Below are 19,808 nucleotides of genomic sequence, written 5' to 3'. Positions count from 1 at the left end.
CAGGAAATATGTGAAATATGTGGTCCTGTGTACACAGGAAGGCCAATATTAGAGAACTGATATCTAATAGAACTACAGGACAGAATTCTATAGTTCATGTTGTCCTTTGCTTTACTGATGTCTATTTATCATTTAAAGTAGGCAGAAATTATTCTTACTGTTGCAATAGCTCTATTCCTGGGCCCCTTTGTTGCCAAAATCATTGCAAAAAGTGGAATTGGAAATCAGAACTTTTGAGTACACATACAGCAATATATATAAAGTCTACTATCAAGAAATGTAAAATAGGAAAATTAAATACAATATTGATTCAATTAAAGGTTGTTTGAAATATAATGGCCTTAGGGAGACAGAGAAAACGTACCACATTAACTGTATATCACACTGTTAGATCTGGGAATAGAATTATTCTCCAGAAGAATTTTCTCCACTACACACTCCTAGATCTTTTCTACACATGCCAAGACCCTGACTAACTTTCTCCATTCAGAGCATGTAACCACTAATGAAGCAAAGAGAAGTCTCTAGCTTTAGAGAGATGTAGTACATAAAGGTTTCCACTGTGTCACAGGAGACACTCCTGGAAAGGGCACCCTTGAATCTGGTCAAAGTAAGGAAAGCTGTTTATCAGGTAGGCCATGACAGTTCTCAGTGACATTAGGTACTCCCTGAAAAATCTATTGTAACCTGGAGAGCCCAAGCTTCTGTGATGTCACAAGTGTTGTCTAGACAGCAACTATCTCTTAGATATTCCTTCAGTAACTCTAGGGTTTATGAACTGTCCCCTAGTTCAGAGTAAACTGTCATTTGGGAGTGATAACAAGAGGATAAAGACATCACAGATGGGGAGAAGGAAGCTGGACTTCTGTCTTGGTATAAAAAAAAGGGGGAAATATATCATCCATGGGAAAGCTCAGTGAGTCCTGGATAGGAGTTGAGGGGGTTTGCTGACGAGATAGCCTTGAACTGAGCCTTCCACATATGGGAATCAGGAGCTGCGAGCCTCCCAGCAGCATCTGGATGTTCCTGCTTGTTATGGTTCCTGGAAGTCAGAGATTTTATATCATTAATATATTCATTCCAAAAACCAGGTGTTGGGGAGGGCAAAGTTGCTTTCCTGAGAGGTCATGGATTTTACTCTTTTTGCCCAGAAGAAAACGGTCCTAAGGAAAAGGAAAAGACCAATATTGTGTCCTCAGCTCAGAGTAAACTCCATGCATTGGATTCCTATGGTGCAGTTTGTGTCTGACACTGGTATCTGCGAGAGAGAAGTGCTACCAAGTTGAGACTTCATCATCAGAGTCTTTTCACTAGTATTACTCTGAGTACCATTCCCTGACAGTTACCCTTTATATGTCTGAGTCAATAGGTGAGATTAGCTGACAGTTTTTTTTCTTTAATTTCTTTCTTTTTTTTATTTTTTAGCAATTTTTATTTCTTTTACAAACGGATATTTCTATATTTACATTTCAAATGTTATTTCCTTTCCCAGTTTTCTGTCCATAAGAGGCCTAACTGGTACCCTTACCCTTCTTCTATATCCCCTCTTACTGCACATTCATATTCCCTTCAACTGGGAGTCAAACCTACTTTGGACCCGGAACTTCTCCTTCCATTTATGCCCATCGAGGCCATCCTCTGCTACATATGCAGTTGGAGCCATAGGTCTATCCATGTACAGTCCTTGAATATTGCCTTAGTAACAGAAAACTCTGGTTCATTCCCATTGCTATTCTTATGGGGATTAAAGCCCCTTCATATCTTGCAATCCTTTTTCAAAATCTAACAACAAGAGATCCATTTTCAGTTCAGATTGCCACTAGCAGTCTCTTCTGTATTTGACATGCTCTAGCTGTGTGTCTCAGGAAGTATCTGTATCCGGATATTGGCAGCCTGCCCTTCTTAGCTTCAGCAATCTTATCTAGTATTGCTGACTGATTATATATATATGGAATGCTCTTAATGGGATTCCTTCAGTTTCTACTCTAAATTCATAGATATTTTTGTTCCCCCTTTTAAAAAGTAGCAAAGCATGAACATCTTGGGTGTCCTTCTTAGCCTTCCAGTTGTCTGTGGTCTGCATCTTGGGTAATTTGATCTTTTGTGCCAATATCCACTTTTGGTGATTTCATACCATGTATGTTTTTCTGTAACTGGGTTACCTCAGTCATTATTATATTTTCTAGTTCAATCCATTTGTCTATGAATTTCTTGAAATCATTGGTTTTGGTAACTGAATAGTACAAAATTGGGCAGATGTACCACATTCTCTGTATCCATTCCACCGATGAATGCCATTAGGTTTCCTACAAGTTCCTGGTATCATTAATAAGTCTGCTATTGAAGGAGTTAAAATAAAAACCTCATAAAAACTACAGAAGAACAGCACATAAGGGGAAAAGACAGAACGGGCCTGAGACATGCCCGGCCAAGCCTAAAAACAAGGTCAAGAGATTGTTCCAGGCACTAGCAGCCACCATCTCCGCTGAGTCATGGGCCATCCGTATGGGCAAATTGGCTGTTCCTCTATAGTTAATAGTTACCAAACTCCCTGTTCTTCAAATAAAGATAAGACGCTCTCCTACATCGTGAACACTCCAGCCCACACGTACTGCATGCTGATGAGACATTGTACCCATTTCCCTTACTGATATATAAATCAACCAATCAAGTATAACCACGCTGAATCCCATTGCCTTCCCCTATAAAAAGCCTTAAATTGGGGCTGGGGATTTAGCTCAGTGGTAGAGCGCTTACCTAGGAAGCGCAAGGCCCTGGGTTCGGTCCCCAGCTCCGAAAAAAAAGAACCAAAAAAAAAAAGCCTTAAATTTTGAGTCTTGGGGTCGACTCCCATGTCTCCTGTGTGAGATACGAGCTATCCCAGAGCTCTGATAATAAATGGACTCATGTGCTTTATATCAAGAGCCGATCTCGATCTCTCACATTTCTTGGGGAGTACGATCTTGCAATTGGAGTGGGGTCTCCCATAAGGGTGTCCTACACTATGAACATAGTTGACCATGTGTCTTTTTTTAAAGATTTATTAATTTATTATGTATAAGTACACTGTAGCTATGTTCAGAAGAGGGCATCGGGTCTCTTTACAGATGGTTGTGAGCCACCATATGGTTGCTGGGAATTGAACTCAGGACCTCTGGAAGAGTAGTCGGGTGCTCTTAACCACTGAGCCATCTCTCCAGCCCGACCATGTGTCTTTATTGCATGTTGGAGCATGTTTTGGGTATATACCGTGGCTAGGTAAATCTTGGTCCTCAGGTAGTGCAATTTACAACTTTCTGAGGAATCTCCAGAATGATTTTCAGAGTGATTGAACAAGTTTGTAATTCCACCAAGAAAGAAGAAGCTTTCCTCTTTCTTGACCTCTTAATCAACATCTGCTGTCTCCTGAGTTTTTTATTCCAGCTATTCTTACATGTGTGAGGTAGAATCTTAGGGTTGTTTTCATTTACATTTCCTTGATGACAAACTTAGTCACCATACTTAGATGAACATTTCTTTAAAAGCTTCTCAGATATTTGATTTTCCTCAATTGAGAATTCTTTCATCATTTCTGGAACCCAATTGGAATAGGGTTATTTGTCTCTCTGAAGTTTAATTTCTTTAGTACTTTGTATCTATTGGATTATAGCCCTCTATCAGGTGAAGTATTGGTATAGATCTTTTTTTCTAATCTGTTGGTTGCTGTTTTGTCCTAATGACAGTGTCCTTTGGCAGGCAGATTTCTATGACATTGAAGAAATGTCAGTTAGTGAAATAGAACAGGGACTGGCTCCTTCCTGACTTCCCTACATGTCCTATACAGTAATTGGGGGAACTAAACAACCATTTACTATCCCTGCAAGGCATGTCTATCTACAGTCATGGTTCTATAGAGACCTATCAGTGATTCTGGTGATCTTCCCAGCAACTGTATGCTGATGGAATTTGCAGTTTTCATCCTGGTTTCTGTAACTACAGCCTAAGGTGTTGTGAAGCCAAAATACACCATGTGCAGCTGTGAATAGGCCTTAGGAGATTGCCTCCTTGGATTTCTGAGGCATTGCTAAGTTAATGAGAGGAAAACAACACCCTCTGCTCATCAGAGCTCTGGGAATTCTGACACTGTTGCTTTATCTCTATATGAAGCTAGGTCAAAAGGTCACCTTTCAGATATGTTCTTGAATATCCTTCAGTGTGCTAGCATTGGACTGCAATGAAATATTATGCAGGAGAGGTGTGGAAACATCTTAACTCTTCCATTAGAGATCAGAGAGATGAGCTATTCACAATCAATTGACTGTGTATGTTTCTGTACTTTGGCTTTGACCATGCAGATCTACTGTCTCATACTTCATGGTTCATATGTCCAAATGGGGGGAAAGCACCACTCACAATTGTTCCCCATCCTTCATCCTATGGGCTTAGATTTTAGTGCAACCCTCCACATCTTATATGCTAAATCGACTGTCCTAAATTTCTTCAACATGCACATCACTATTATAACTACACTCCGTGTATGTGTGTGTGTGTGTGTGTGTGTGTGTGTTTCTGTGCTTAAATGGTTAATTTGATACAAGTTTACAGAAACCTTGTCACTGAAAAAAGTCTATGTAAGAAAACTATAATCTGTGGATGGGGCAGAAACCAAATGCTCTCCCACAACATGACCTTCTTTAAAGAGTAGTATAATCAGAAATAAGAGATTAAATTTGAAAGTAAATTTTGGAGGTAATACCGTGGCATGTCTGCATTATCATTGTGAACTGTGAGATTGTTCTCTTTGTTCTGTGGGCAGACATGAGGGCTCTGAGGCCAAGTTGCATCCTGTGGATCTGAGAATAAACTGAAGGTGACTGTCAACTTGGTCACATGAAGAAAGTGATAGGAGTTAGAAGACAGTATCAGGCCATTGTGACACTGCCGTCCCAATGGAAACATGGAAGTGTTGACAATCACAGAGTGGGAGTCTCATGTCTGAACTTTGACACACAGCTAGGCAAAGTGTAACCTGTCAGTTAGCTTCCCGAGTACCATCTACAATGAAGGGTAGGCTCAGATGAAGTACTGTTTAAGGTAGGTGCTGTTCCTTGTGAGCTGCATCTCAGGGTAAGTGGATGACCATTCAGCCTCTTGTGACATGGCAGATCAGAGTACTGAGAGACAGAGGGGCCAAATCAGTGTTTGTTTTTCTAGACCAACATAACTGCATTATCCAGGCTAAGGATTTGCTCATGGAAGTCTAGTGTTTCACGTTGGTATAGGCCAATCTGTGTGAAGTCTCAATAGCACAACTGGCTCCAGGCTTCTTTCTTAGTCAATGGGATTTACAGGCAGTCATTTATACTTTTTCTTCTAGATTCACAATTTATTTTCTGGCTTCATATACACAAGGCATAGTATTCTTTCACTCTCTCTCTCTGTGTATGTGTCTTTCTCCGTCTCTCTGTCTCATCTCTCTTTGTCTGTCTTTCTGCCTCTCTGTCCTATTTTTCAGCTTTCCTACAAAGGTCTTTACTAATGATAACATATTTCATGGCAGTTTATGCACTCGATTATCTCATAAAAACCAGTGTGATCTGAACTTGCTGTCTACTGGAGAACAACAATTAAAAATAGAATTGATGTCCAAATCTACTAGATAAGAATTTAACAACTGAGAAGATGTAGAATATTCAACAACTCCCAACAAGGCTAGGGGCCAAGGATCATGTATGGAAGGAAAATTTTCAGAAATCCAAGAAATGCATGCCAGGCTGACCATGGACTGTCTTCTCTTTACAGGGACTTACAGCCTCAGGAGAAAGATAACATGGGACTTTAATAAACATGCATCGTCTAGTAATACCTAGTCTCTTCCCTTACTTTACCTTCCCTGTCTGTATTTTCCTAATGGATGTTTTACATAAATGTAGTAGTGACTGCCTTTCAGGAGTATAGAAGTTGTCATATGTGGCACCCAAATGAAGAATTTGACTTTTCTTCCCTGGCTGGAGCTCCTTACCAATGATCTACTACATCGTTTTCCTATGACTGCTCCTTTGATTTGTGTGTGTGTGAGTGAGTTGTGTTTGTGTGTGTGTGTATCTGTCTCTCTGTCTGTCTGTCTTTCTGTCTTTGTCTCTGTCCATCTGTTTCTTCCACATGATACCTATATATACTTCAGTTTGACTTCTTAATTGCTCATTCCAAGATTGACCCATCATGCTTTCCCTGAGTGTTTGCTATTGATGACTCAAATTACACCTGTGTTAATCAATGCACCTGTATCCAGAACTGTGTGCCATTGATCACATCACAATCAGTCTCATGGCTAAAATAAATAATTTTCGAGGCTCTGAGGGAATTTTTTATCAGAATTTAAAAGTTTTCTGTATTTTTTACTCCCCTATCCATACTGTTGTAGTCTGTGGATATTCCCCAAGTCTTTGCTCACTAGTACTTATCTATGTACCTGGCCTACTTGGAGGACATCATCCCAACCCTCCAATATTACTTAGCAGGGGGAATAGATGAAAAATTTGGAAAAATTGGTCATTTAGCTACAGAAGATGTCCCCAGAGATGGATTAACTGTGTCGAATCAACACATCACTGACAAGAATTCTGAACTATGTTCTCAGTATATTTTCTTCTTTGTCATTTTGAGTGTGCTACCAAAGGAGTGGGGGACCATTTGTGGGCTGTGGTTGAGAACTGAGTCTTCACTATTCATGCATGAAGGTGGTAAAAAATTCAATAGATCAGTGATATCTCTGGGTTAGAAGGGATATTGATAGAAAGTCTTCCTTTGTGTCTCAGGCAAAGATCCTTGAAAGGGCAACTTGGTTTGTTTATTTGGAGAAGATCTTGTTAAAGGGAAGTTATGTGCTGTTGAACTGGACTATCTTCCGGATACTCTAATGTATGCTGGAATTTCCATTGTATTCTCTGTGATGTCACTAGTGTTATGGAAACAGAAACTGCCCTCGTGGCAATTAGTTAGTACATATTTGTTTACGCACTCAAATGTTTTTCAGGATGATCAAGCTATTTACAGAGAAAACAGAGAGCATGGAGAGACAAAAGAGAGAGGAGCAAGAAATTAAGATACTTTTTTGTTAAAGAAGTGAAAACATAAATTATCTGGTGCAAAAAGGCGAGTGAGAGCAGTGGGCTGGTTCTGAGGAACTTCCTAGAGGAGGTAGTCTTGGCTCAGGCCTTCTAGGAGTAGGACTTATGACCTGAAGGCTCTGGATCCCTAAAGAAGAGACCCAGTTTCAGGAATATCTGATAAATTTATTGGCAAAGGGTCAGGAATTGTCAAGCATGCATCTTGTCTACTATGCATTCCTTAGTTTCACTCTGAATGAGGAAGAATGCCAAGAAGAGGCACAGCGATAAAAGCTTTGACTCTCAGGGTAGAGTATTGAATTTTATCTTCACAGGATTCCTGGACATGCCATTGGAATTTTATGACAAGGGCTACTCCACTCACATGCATCAAGGTCTCTTACTCTTTGTCTTGAACATACATGATTAAGGCTTGGTGGTCCTAAACACTATGGAGTACAGGACTTACATGCATCCCATCAGATACGAACTGAAAATATCTTCCATTTATTCATGTCTTGGCCAGATTTTGTTGTTAAGGGCCACGGCGACAGCAGAAGGCAGTGAGGCACATGTTTAGCGATCACGGTCGCGAGAAAGAAAATAGCTAATAAGTCCAGCTTGAAGAGAGCTTTCCTCATCTTTCAGTGCTTCCAAGTATCTGTAGATTTCCCATTTCATCATGCTTCATTGGGGGACTCAGCATTTTCTCTCCTGTGACTGGGCCATTACCATGCATGTTCCCTTGTGTTTCTCTACAGGGTCTGCTGGGAAGTCGTCATCCCAACCTTCCACCATCAGTGAGCTAGTAAATCAGATTAAGAATTTGGAGAAATTGATTACTTAGCTCCAGAAGATGACCTGTGAGTTTGGTAAACTCCCAGGAAAGCTGACCCATTCAACCAACAGCATTTGGACAAAAGATAGCCATTATGCCCACTTCTTTGTTGACAGTCCTGACCCCTCTGTGTTAACCTCAGTTTTCTCACACCACAGGAAAATGCAACTGTAATGTCCTCATGTACGAACTAATTTTCTTGTGTGCCACGCAGAGGCAGGCCATGAAGAAAGGATAGGAGTTTAATAAGAAACTATATAATTCTCAGAAAAGCAGAAGCTGTGTTTTGAATAAAAGTCTTGGGATTCGGCAGGTAATGTGTGAGCTCTCATCATGGACTTTAATAGACAGAGATTGCATTTTCTGTTCTCAGAGAAATACAAAAAGCTGATCAGCTACAGAAGCACAGTAACTTAAACTTTGATAAATAAACTTTTATTTATTTATTTAAAGATTTATTTCATTTGATTTGTATGAGTATTCTGTAACTGTCAGACACGACAGAAGTGGGAGTCAAATGCCATTATGCATGTTTGTATTCCACGATGTTTTTGCTGGGAATTAAACTCATGACCTATGGAAAAGCAGTCAGTTCTCTTAAATGCTGAATCATCTTACCAGCCTAAAATTCTTTTGATGGTCATGGTGATTGTATTGATGATGATGATGATGATGGCGATGATGATGATTGTTATTATTATTATTATTAATATTAGTATTTTTATTATTATACTGAAACTCTAAATGGATCAAGATTTACCCTCCTCCAATGCTCTTTCCCCTCTCCTGTCTCAGGAAGATCCTACAATAAGGAAGACACCATCAGAGCTGCCCATCCTCCCCAGCACTAAAGAAAGAAAAGATTTACTTTGTCTGGGTTATGGAGATTTTCTTGTTGACTGGGCTCATAGCTTCAGACCTGAAGAGAGGTAGACTATGGAAATGGGAGCTCCTTTTGGAGGATTCTGCTTATCTTGGAGTAATTGGTAAATACTGAGGAAGCCTAACATGTTGGTCCACCAGCTTATCCCTTGCTGAGAATAAAGTCTCCTGGGAACTGGGTAAGAAGAGTAAGCAGGCATGGCTAACAAGTCAATCCAGGTGGGTAAACATTTGTCCATTAGGTATACAGGGAGAGCATTTCATTGACTAAGCTGAATGTATCTACTCTCCACTATGTTCTAATTCCATGTAAGGAAAGTTTTGTAGATTTTGTCTATCCTGTGACCCAGCAAGTGTTTTTCACATTCTTTATGCTGTTTCTTCACTGATATGAACCATGTGAGAATGGAGGGAGCAAAGGAAAGCCACAGACAACAACATTCTACATTCTAGAAGATCAAGGCCTTCTCATAAAAAAAAAAAAAAAAAAAAAAAAAAACATCTTTGTATCTATGAATTGAGCAATGAGGTAAATTGCTACCAACCTCTGGTCATGCAGCTGATATCTGGTACACTGGTCTATTGACTAAGTATTCCATGGGGGAAAAAAAGCATCAAAAATTAGCATGAGATAAAAAAAGAACTTAAGATCCCGGCCCGCAGCAGCTCTCTGCTCCCAGACCCGGTGAGAGAGAGACCCAACCGCCTGGTCAGGTGGGCACTCCTGAGGCTGCAGAGCGGAAGAGACCAACAACACTGCTCACCCCTGCCCACATCCCTGGCCCAAGAGGAAACTGTATAAGGCCTCTGGGCTCCCGTGGGGGAGGGCCCAGGAGCAGCAGGACACCTGCCTGAGACACCACCGGAACCGGAAAGAAACAGACCAGATAAACAGTTCTCTGCACCCAAATCCCATGGCAGGGAGAGCTAAACCTTCAGAGAGGCAGACAAGTCTGGGAAACCAGAAGAGACTGCTCCCTGCACACACATCTCGGACGCCAGAGGAAAAAGCCAAAGACCATCTGGAACCCTGGTGCACTGAAGCTCCCGGAAGGGGCGGCACAGGTCTTCCTGGTTGCTGCCGCTGCAGAGAGCCCCTGGGCAGCACCCCACGAGCGAACCTAAGCCTCGGGACCACAGGTAAGACCAAATTTTCTGCTGCAAGAAAGCTGCCTGGTGAACTCAAGACACAGGCCCACAGGAACAGCTGAAGACCTGTAGAGAGGAAAAACTACACGCCCGAAAGCAGAACAATCTGTCCCCATAACTGACTGAAAGAGAGGAAAACAGGTCTACAGCACTCCTGACACACAGGCTTATAGGACAGTCTAGCCACTGTCAGAAACAGCAGAACAAAGTAACACTAGAGATAATCTGATGGCGAGAGGCAAGCGCAGGAACCCAAGCAACAGAAACCAAGACTACATGCCATCCTCGGAGCCCAATTCTCCCACCAAAACAAACATGGAATATCCAAACACACCAGAAAATCAAGATCTAGTTTCAAAATCATATTTGATCATGATGCTGGAGGACTTCAAGAAAGACATGAACACACTTAGGGAAACACAGGAAAACATTAATAAACAAGTAGAAGCCTACAGAGAGGAATCGCAAAAATCCCTGAAAGAATTCCAGGAAAACACAATCAGTTGAAGGAATTAAAAATGGAAATAGAAGCAATCAAGAAAGAACATATGGAAACAACCCTGGATATAGAAAACCAAAAGAAGAGACAAGGAGCTGTAGATACAAGCTTCACCAACAGAATACAAGAGATGGAAGAGAGAATCTCAGGAACAGAAGATTCCATAGAAATAATTGAGTCAACTGTCAAAGATAATGTAAAGCGGAAAAAGCTACTGGTCCAAAACATACAGGAAATCCAGGACTCAATGAGAAGATCAAACCTAAGGATAATAGGTACAGAAGAGAGTGAAGACTCCCAGCTCAAAGGAGCAGTAAATATCTTCAACAAAATCATAGAAGAAAACTTCCCTAACCTAAAAAAAAGAGATACCCATAGACATACAAGAAGCCTACAGAACTTCAAATAGATTGGACCAGAAAAGAAACACCTCCCGTCACATAATTGTCAAAACATCAAACGCACAAAATAAAGAAAGAATATTAAAAGCAGCAAGGGAAAAAGGTCAAGTAACATATAAAGGGAGACCTATCAGAATCACACCAGACTTCTCGCCAGAAACTATGAAGGCCAGAAGATCCTGGACTGATGTCATACAGACCCTAAGATAACACAAATGCCAGCCCAGGTTACTGTATCCTGCAAAACTCTCAATTAACATTGATGGAGAAACCAAGATATTCCATGACAAAACCAAATTTACACAATATCTTTCTACAAATCCAGCACTACAAAGGATAATAAATGGTAAAGCCAAACATAAGGAGGCAAGCTATACCCTAGAAGAAGCAAGAAACTAATCGTCTTGGCAACAAAACAAAGAGAATGAAAGCACACAAACATAACCTCACATCCAAATATGAATATAACGGGAAGCAATAATCACTATTCCTTAATATCTCTCAATATCAATGGCCTCAACTCCCCAATAAAAAGACATAGATTAACAAACTGGATACGCAATGAGGACCCTGCATTCTGCTGCCTACAGGAAACACACCTCAGAGACAAAGACAGACACTACCTCAGAGTGAAAGGCTGGAAAACAACTTTCCAAGCAAACGGTCAGAAGAAGCAAGCTGGAGTAGCCATTCTAATATCAAATAAAATCAATTTCCAACTAAAAGTCATCAAAAAAGATAAGGAAGGACACTTCAAATTTATCAAAGGAAAAATCCACCAAGATGAACTCTCAATCCTAAATATCTATGCCCCAAATACAGGGGCATCTACATACTTAAAAGAAACCTTACTAAAGCTCAAAACACACATTGCACCTCACACAATAATAGTGGGAGATTTCAACACCCCACTCTCATCAATGAGAAACAGAATCATGGAAACAGAAATTAAACAGTGATGTAGACAGACTAAGAGAAGTCATGAGCCAAATGGACTTAACGGATATTTATAGAACATTCTATCCTAAAGCAAAAGGATATACCTTCTTCTCAGCTCCTCATGGTACTTTCTCCAAAACTGACCATATAATTGGTCAAAAAACGGGCCTCAACAGGTACAGAAAGATAGAAATAATCCCATGCGTGGTATCGGACCACCACGGCCTAAAACTGGTCTTCAATAACAATAAGGGAAGAATGCCCACATATACGTGGAAATTGAACAATGTGGTTAGACTTTCACACATGCTCATGCCCCATGTAGCAGACAAGCATTCCACACCCAATCAACTTAAGTGATTTGGGAAATTAACTTATTCACACAGAAGCAAACTCATGGGTATTACATTTTTTTTTCTTAGCCGTGTTTATAAGTGACCAAATGGTGAAGCAGGATGTAAACAAAAACTGTTATTTTTCATTGTTGTTTATACTAACATTTTAATTCATGTACTAATCTAAGTGCTCTTTTTCTATTGTGTTTCTCTGTGTCTCTCTCTCTGCATGAATATATAGGCACACATGTGTATGTGGCATACAAGTGTGTGTGTGTGTGTGTGTGTGTGTATGTAGGTGTGTGTCTTAAAGGGTATTTATGAACATAGGTAACATGTTTATTTATTTGCAATTTGGAAATACTGAAACCAACATTTGATTTGTGGATCAACCATGTGCTGACCTACTCACATACCTCTGACATTTCATTATATCAAGCGAATAGAGAGAGAGCCTAAGAGGCTGGTGATATCACCTACTCTACTCTTTTTTTTTTCTTTTCTTTTTTTTCGGAGCTGGGGATCGAACCCAGGGCCTTGCCCTTGCTAGGCAAGTGCTCTACAACTGAGCTAAATTCCCAAGCCCTCCTACCCTATTCTTGTCAAGAAAAAGTGGTTTATCTTTTTGCAAGAAAACCCAAACTTCAACAAAGACATATACACTCCACAAAACAGGAAAGGACATCTCATTTGAAGGGAAAAGTTATCAGATTGGGAGAAAAATGACTTTGCCACATTATTTTGAGGGACATGAGAGTGAACTTCAGAAGATATAATGGGAAGGGACAGGCAGAATCCCCAAGGAACCAAAGTAAGCTAAACACTGGAGCTTCTCATTACACCAGAGCTCAGAGATTGGTAAGGATGGTAAACATAATGATAAGAACTTTGCAGCCATACTCAGTCTCCATATAAGGCAACATTGTGAACAAGATGAAAAGTAGTCACCACCACAGTGCTAACAGCTACATTATCAGTTACATTGTGAAAAACAGAGTGCAACTATACACAGAAGAGAAGGATGATATCTGAAAACAGACAAGTTTGTGCTGGAACTGAACAGTTTTCTATGTCAGGAACCAAGCATGCACACAGCAGATGCCATATGCAAAAGTGAGCAAAGAGGAATGAAATGTATAGATACTATATGTATAGAAATACATGTAGTTTGGTGGAATTCTAAGATGTTGAGATGAAAGAATAGGAAGGAATTTTTATCAAACCAGGCACCATGTCTTGCTCTTAGAATACTCACATTCATGATACTGAGGGAGAGAAATTAGGAATTTCAGGTTAGCGTGGACTACATTTGAAGACAATATGTCTTTTATTCCTTTTTATTTATTTAAATCAATAGTCCGATTTAGAGAATATCATGAACAATATTAAAAAAAAACAGAAAATTTATGCCTATGCAGTGATAAACTGCTAAGAGAACATGTTCTATAAAGAGACAGGAACTATTATGTTAGAAATACCAGCTGTCATATTGACGGTTGTGGAATGAAGGGGTTTGGTGTTGTTTGGTTGATCTTTCTTCACTTTCATAGCTCATATACACATCTTAAAAAGCTTCTCTGATGACCTCATTATGATGCAGACATTGAGATGTGCCTTGCCTTTAATTGTATGTATTAAAACCAGTATTCGTTTATTAATCAAATGATTATTTGATTTTACTTAATCTTCAAAAATAATGAGTCTTGAAAAACGATAACTTTATTGTGTGGGTTTGAATATTCATAATAGGAATCAGAGAATAATCGGGGCAAAACACACAGACAGGTTGGTTGGAGTGACTATACCTGTGGCAACACAAACGCATAGAAATTACTGGGATGATCTGTTTTTCTGCATAACATTGATAACTAGTTAATGATAAGAATGAGTAAAAAATTGAGATATAGTCAAGGTTTTCTTTCCCTTAATTTGAATGATTGCTTATGCAGCATGTGAAACTAAACTCAGACCCATGGTTAATCTTCTGCCTAAGCTTCATTAGTGCCAGGACTACAAGTTTGCACCATCTTTGTAAATATTTGGACACTTAGCTCAATGCTTAGCACACTTTGGAAAATCCCCTGGTGTTAAGAGAAAAAGTATTAGATATGAAAATCTGTGAGAATAAATCACTTCTAAGCTTTGATTTTTGTGACCTCAGAGAAAGACTTTGACTCTGATGTAACTGAGTGTCTAAAAGTGTTAAAAAATCAATATCTCTCTTCTGCAAGAATCCTTCTAATGGCTTACTGCTCTGTCTTCCAGGAGATGAGTGTCAATTCTGTAAATTGCTCTTTGTGGCAGGAAAAGGGTTTGTCTGTCAAATGCTTTGCAATTGCCAAGACCTTTGAGGTTCCCGGAGAATGCTTCCTCCTCTTCACCCTCATTCTTCTCTCATAGCCTTTGCTATCTACACTAGTGCATCTGTACACACCCCCATGTACTTCGTTCTGGTGAACTTATATATCCAGGAAATTGGTTACACTGGCTCTGTCATACCCAAGATATGGAGAGCCTCGTAAGTGAGATATGAGGAATCTCTCAGGAGGGTTGTGACACACAGATGTTTTTCTTCACACTTTTTGGTATAACTGAGTGCTGCCTATTGACAGTCATGGCTTTTGGCCACTGTATGGCCCCACTTCACTTTGTAACCCAAATGAGTCGTGAGGTATGTGTCCATTTGGCCATTGTTTCACGGGGAATAGGTTGCATTGTAGGGTTGGGAGAAAACTACTTGAAGCCCAAATCTAATCACCCACAAGGTGTTGATAAATTCTTGGTCATCTTCCATACCACAGTGATATCCCTGCTGAACCCCATCATGTATAACTTAAGAACCAAGAAATGAAGGCAGCACTGAGAAGAACTCTGGGTCCAAAGAAAATTCTGATAATAAATATGCAAATAAGGATCCCAAAGTGCTCTTTCAATAAAGTGCAAAATCTGTGAAAGAAAGAAAAGAAAAACACTGTGCTCTTTCTTGCTGTCTTGAAATTTAAGAAACATAACGTTGTTTTAGCGTGTTCTTTATTCAACACCATGTTTAATTGCAAACAATTGTAAAGTATGCTTCCTACTAAATTACTTTAGTAGATCAGTCCAGTACTTAAACGTTTTTATCTGGGTAGAGTTTAAACCACGCTAATGTCTCAGGGTTTTTGAAAATACATTGTACCCATTCTTAGCTATTTGGAATTCTTCCAAAAATTGTTTGTAATTGATCAGAATTCGTTATGCTACAATTCCATATTCCTCAGTACATGAAAATAATTGCATTGGACTGGAACTGCTAAGTAGTTAACAGGATAGTAAATTGTTAATCTCTGCTTTGTGTATCATTTGGACATTCCATACTTCAGTTCTATTCACCCAGGGTCTATGATTTTGGAACAGGAGTAGTCTTTCCTCCACTTTTTGATTTCTAAAGGGTGGGGGAAAAGAATTTCAGCCAGGTGATTCTCAACATCAATATTATAGTTTCAGATAAGCGCACACACTCACAAACACTCACACTCATGCACACACACAGATGCACACACACACACACGCATGAACACACACACACACACGTATGCATGCACACATTATACAGTAATTGAAGTGGGTTTACAAGTGACAGAATAAAAATATAAAAGTCAGCTACTGTCCAATAATTAGATTCAGGTTGCTATTCAAGAAAAAAATAACATGAAATTAGAATCTTGAGTCTTTATGAGTATAATGAAACAAAAAAAATTACATTTAAAAAAAATTACCATGACACTAAAACTACAGTAATGTTTTAGGCATGAATCACCTAAACAGAAAGACAATAATTATATTATCCTCGGACTCATTGTTCTGAGTCTACTTACATGTAGTAAGGACCATTCAGATCAAAATGTTAGTAAAGAATGACCTCTAAGGATATAGGCACTCCACAGGCTTTGTCTTCATGCGGGTACCGAAAAAATAGAATTGGGGTATTCCCAAAACATGTTACCTATAGATGGGATATGTGCTTCTTTAAAATTCATTTCTATATATACTCACTTTATATCCCAAAATCGGTGCTCCATCTTCATGGGATGTCAACACACATTGCTGGGGGCACCTGTAAAAAGACAAAGGGACACATTTGCTACCTATGTCCTGGGGGCTCAGGTTCAGTCCATGTTCACTCTCTGATTGGTTGTTCAATCTTTGGCAGATCCCAAGAGTCCCCTTGAGTTGACACTATTGGTCTTCCTGTGGAGTCCCTCATATCATCTGGGCCTCAATTCTTCACCAGTTTTTTTTTTTTTCTCAAAAGACTCTCCAAGCTCTCGCTAATGTTTGGTGGTGAATATTTACACTTGTTTCTCTCAGCTGTTGGGTGGAGTCACTGAGAGAACAGTTATGCTAGATTATGTCTGCAAGCATGATGCTGTATCTTTATTAGTGTCAAAGTTTGGTGCTTGCCCATGGGTTAAGTCTCAATCTGTGCTAACCATTCATTGGACATTCCTTCCATGTCTGCTCTATCTATCTTTGTCTCTGAAGGCCTCGTAGGCTGTATTCATTTTAGATTGAATGTTTTGTGGATTAATTTTTGTCCTTGTCACATCACTGGAAGTCATGCCTGGCTACAGAAGTGGCCAATTAAGGATCTGTATCACCATTGCTAGAGTCACCCAATAGACACCCTGGAGCCTTGCCTTTCCCAGGTCTCTGTAACTTCCTAGAGATGCTCACCCCACACTTGTGATTTCCATTCTCTTTTCCCTGCTTTCCCTATACCTAATTCTTCCAAAGTCTACTTCCTTCCCTCCCTCCCCTCCCATTCAGTTTCCTCCCTCCCTCCATCCTCCTCAATATCTATTCTGCTAAATCCATTTTAAAGTCAATATTTAGGAAAAAAACACTGAGTAAGTATAGGAAGTATTTCATAAGTAATTCTGGTGGATGTTTAGGCAAGATATAAACATATTTAATTTTATAGATGTCAAAATTACTACATATATTTTTAAAAGAGACACTGTTTTATTACTTTCAACATGAAGGAAAAACATTTACATATTCCTTTAAGTTATACAAGAGGATCTATTAAATGAGTTACACACATCACACAACCATAAATTTTAAAGCTCCCTTTATTGGAAGTATTTACACAATGAAAAGTACAAAGGCTTAAACTCATGTGAGTGTACTATGTTTCAAAGTTAAATTTAGATATACAGGTTGATGACAACAGTCATGTAAGACTCAGAGGGGATAAACACATCAGGGAGTCATCAATTAACTTACCTGTCTTCTTTCCTTTATTCCTGATGAAGACTCATCTCATTTTCAGCCCTTACTGTGAGAGATGGATGAGAAAATGCATGAGAATCTACAACCCAGAATCCATCTATAGGAAAGAAGAAAGACAACATCTCCAAATAGTACACACAGTCAAAACTTTCTTGTAGATCTTAACACTTTAAACAAAATGCAAAGAGAAAAGCCATTTCCTAGGATATTACAATATACAGGAAATGGTAGCTGTAGGAAGCATTCTCATGGGATTTTAAACTTCTGCACCTAAGAACATAACTGCCTCCATGAAGGTGAAGATTTATTTCTTTGGCAAGAAAGTCAGTTTGTCTTTTGACGGTTGTGCCATCTGGCCATAACTAGAGCATCAGCCATGCTTTATGAATGTGAACAGATAAACACATACCAGTTTGACTTCTTCAAAGAATTTCAAGAAGAACCTGAAAGAGGATATATGATGTTTCAGAGATGAAATATGGGAATGTAAATTAGCCAGAATAAATATGTCATTAAAATTTCTGCCTTTATTAATAATTTTGACTATTCCTGCTATGAATAAAAAGACGGTTATGTAATGTCTACCAATCCCCAAAGCCTGCAACATTGTGGAAAACAGTCTTCTTTCTCCCTAACTTGGTTTTTGGTCACCATACTTTTCATTGCCCATCTAAATTTTCTGTTTATCAAGTAGATCAGAGGGCTATGTGAGGGTGTCACTCTCATGTAGAAGACCAAGGAACTTTCTGTACTTGCAGGTATTTGCTCATGGGAGCATGCAAATAAATCTTTCAGTTCCAAGAACAGAATCGTGGCCATACAATGGGACCCACATGAAACAAAATTTTTCTTCCTGCAGTCAATGAACATTAGCACACTGGTAACAACGCAGATAACAGTATAATGGAATAATCCTGTAATAATAAAAATAATAATAATAATAATAATAATAATAATAATAATAATAATAATAGAATAATCCCCTCGAGGGATCACGGAATAAGGAAAGTAAATGTTGAGATTTGTTTTTCAAGTGATATTGTATCCAGGAAAGCAATTTTCAATATGACAGACTCCTCACACATGAAAATCACTCAACCTATCATGGCTTCACAGAGAGAGTTGAGAACCAGTGTGGTCTTTTAGGACAAGAGAAAGATTCGCCAACCTTGAAAAAGAAAAGCAATCCAGACAGTCTGTGTGAGGAGGGTTAACTTATGCATGACTAACACACGCACATGCACACACACACCCACACACACACACACACACACACGCACACATGCACACATACACAGATACAGAGACACACAAAGAGACAAAGACAGTTAAACAAACAGAAATACACACAGAGAGACACAGACAGACACAGACAAATTCACAGACACAGACACACATACACATACACAAAAACACAGACACACACATGTATGTTGTGGTTTGCCTTGAAGTTCTTTCTGAATTTGTAAAATAAAGACAAGAGTGTGAGATTTGGAGAGAGGGAGGAGTCAGAAGCAAGATGGGAGGAGTCAGGAGAGGGGAGGAGTCAGGGGGAAGATAAAGTAAAGAATAGAGGAGAGAGTCGTTGTGGGAGAAGGAGAAGCTGAAGACCTGGCAAATAAAAGGTGCAAGAGATGAGGGGTTTGGGAGCTAGAAATAGGACAGTGTAGAGTGGATCAGCCCAAACTAGACACTAGATTCTTTTCATATTAATTGAGTTGCATTTTCTTCGTACGGGCCAATTTGGGTTGGAGAGAAAATTGCAAGAAAATGGCGCCCAACATATACATTAGCACTCAATTAACCTGAGAAAAAAGTTTCCTTCCCTCTCACCCCCAGAATAGGGCTCTGATAGAGATCTAGGCAGGAGTACTGGTGGATTGGGAGTTGATTGGGTATGAGTGGTCTACCGAGAACTGCAGAGAGGCTCCCTGCCCCAAACCCCAGAGCTATAGTCATGGGCATCATCTAGAATCGAGGAAAGGGATAGGAGAACCTAGAGCACAACTGCCTGTGAGGGAGTTTTCTGGTCGGTGCATTGAACAGGATTCCTGAGATCACCACAAAAACAAGCAAAGCCAGAGACATCCCAAAGATGCTCCTCCCTGGGAACAAAGAATCGAGACGAATGCACGTGTTCTGAGGCAGAGGGAGAAAAAGGTACAAAGGGTTTCAGATCAGGTACTACTTTGATGTAAGAGAGATATATAACTTTTTGCTACTTAAACATGAGAAACACAATGAATATCTTTTGGGCCTTATGGAATGATATTTTGAATGGTCTGATGGTTGTGAATTTTGAGGAAATAGACACTTTATCATTTACCTGTATTGCAATATTCATTCTTCTGATTTACTATATCTTCTCAAAAGACAGGGGCCTAAATAGCAAATTTCTAGTCT

The 19,808-nt window shown here is 39.5% G+C and overlaps 1 long non-coding RNA gene across 1 annotated transcript; it reads left to right on the top strand.

Annotated features, from left to right (window-relative positions):
• Positions 1-719: 719 nt before the first annotated feature.
• On the top strand, positions 720-15,281 carry LOC134484248 (uncharacterized). The gene is made up of 4 exons (XR_010061664.1): positions 720-873; positions 8,141-8,239; positions 8,722-9,027; positions 14,933-15,281. It is a non-coding gene; the product is annotated as an uncharacterized LOC134484248 (long non-coding RNA).
• Positions 15,282-19,808: the final 4,527 nt, after the last annotated feature.

Source organism: Rattus norvegicus, chromosome Y, assembly GCF_036323735.1.
Source record: "Rattus norvegicus strain BN/NHsdMcwi chromosome Y, GRCr8, whole genome shotgun sequence".
NCBI lineage: Eukaryota > Metazoa > Chordata > Mammalia > Rodentia > Muridae > Rattus > Rattus norvegicus.
The sequence above is the reverse complement of the archived record's forward strand: the minus strand, read 5'-3'. Positions and strand labels throughout refer to the sequence as shown.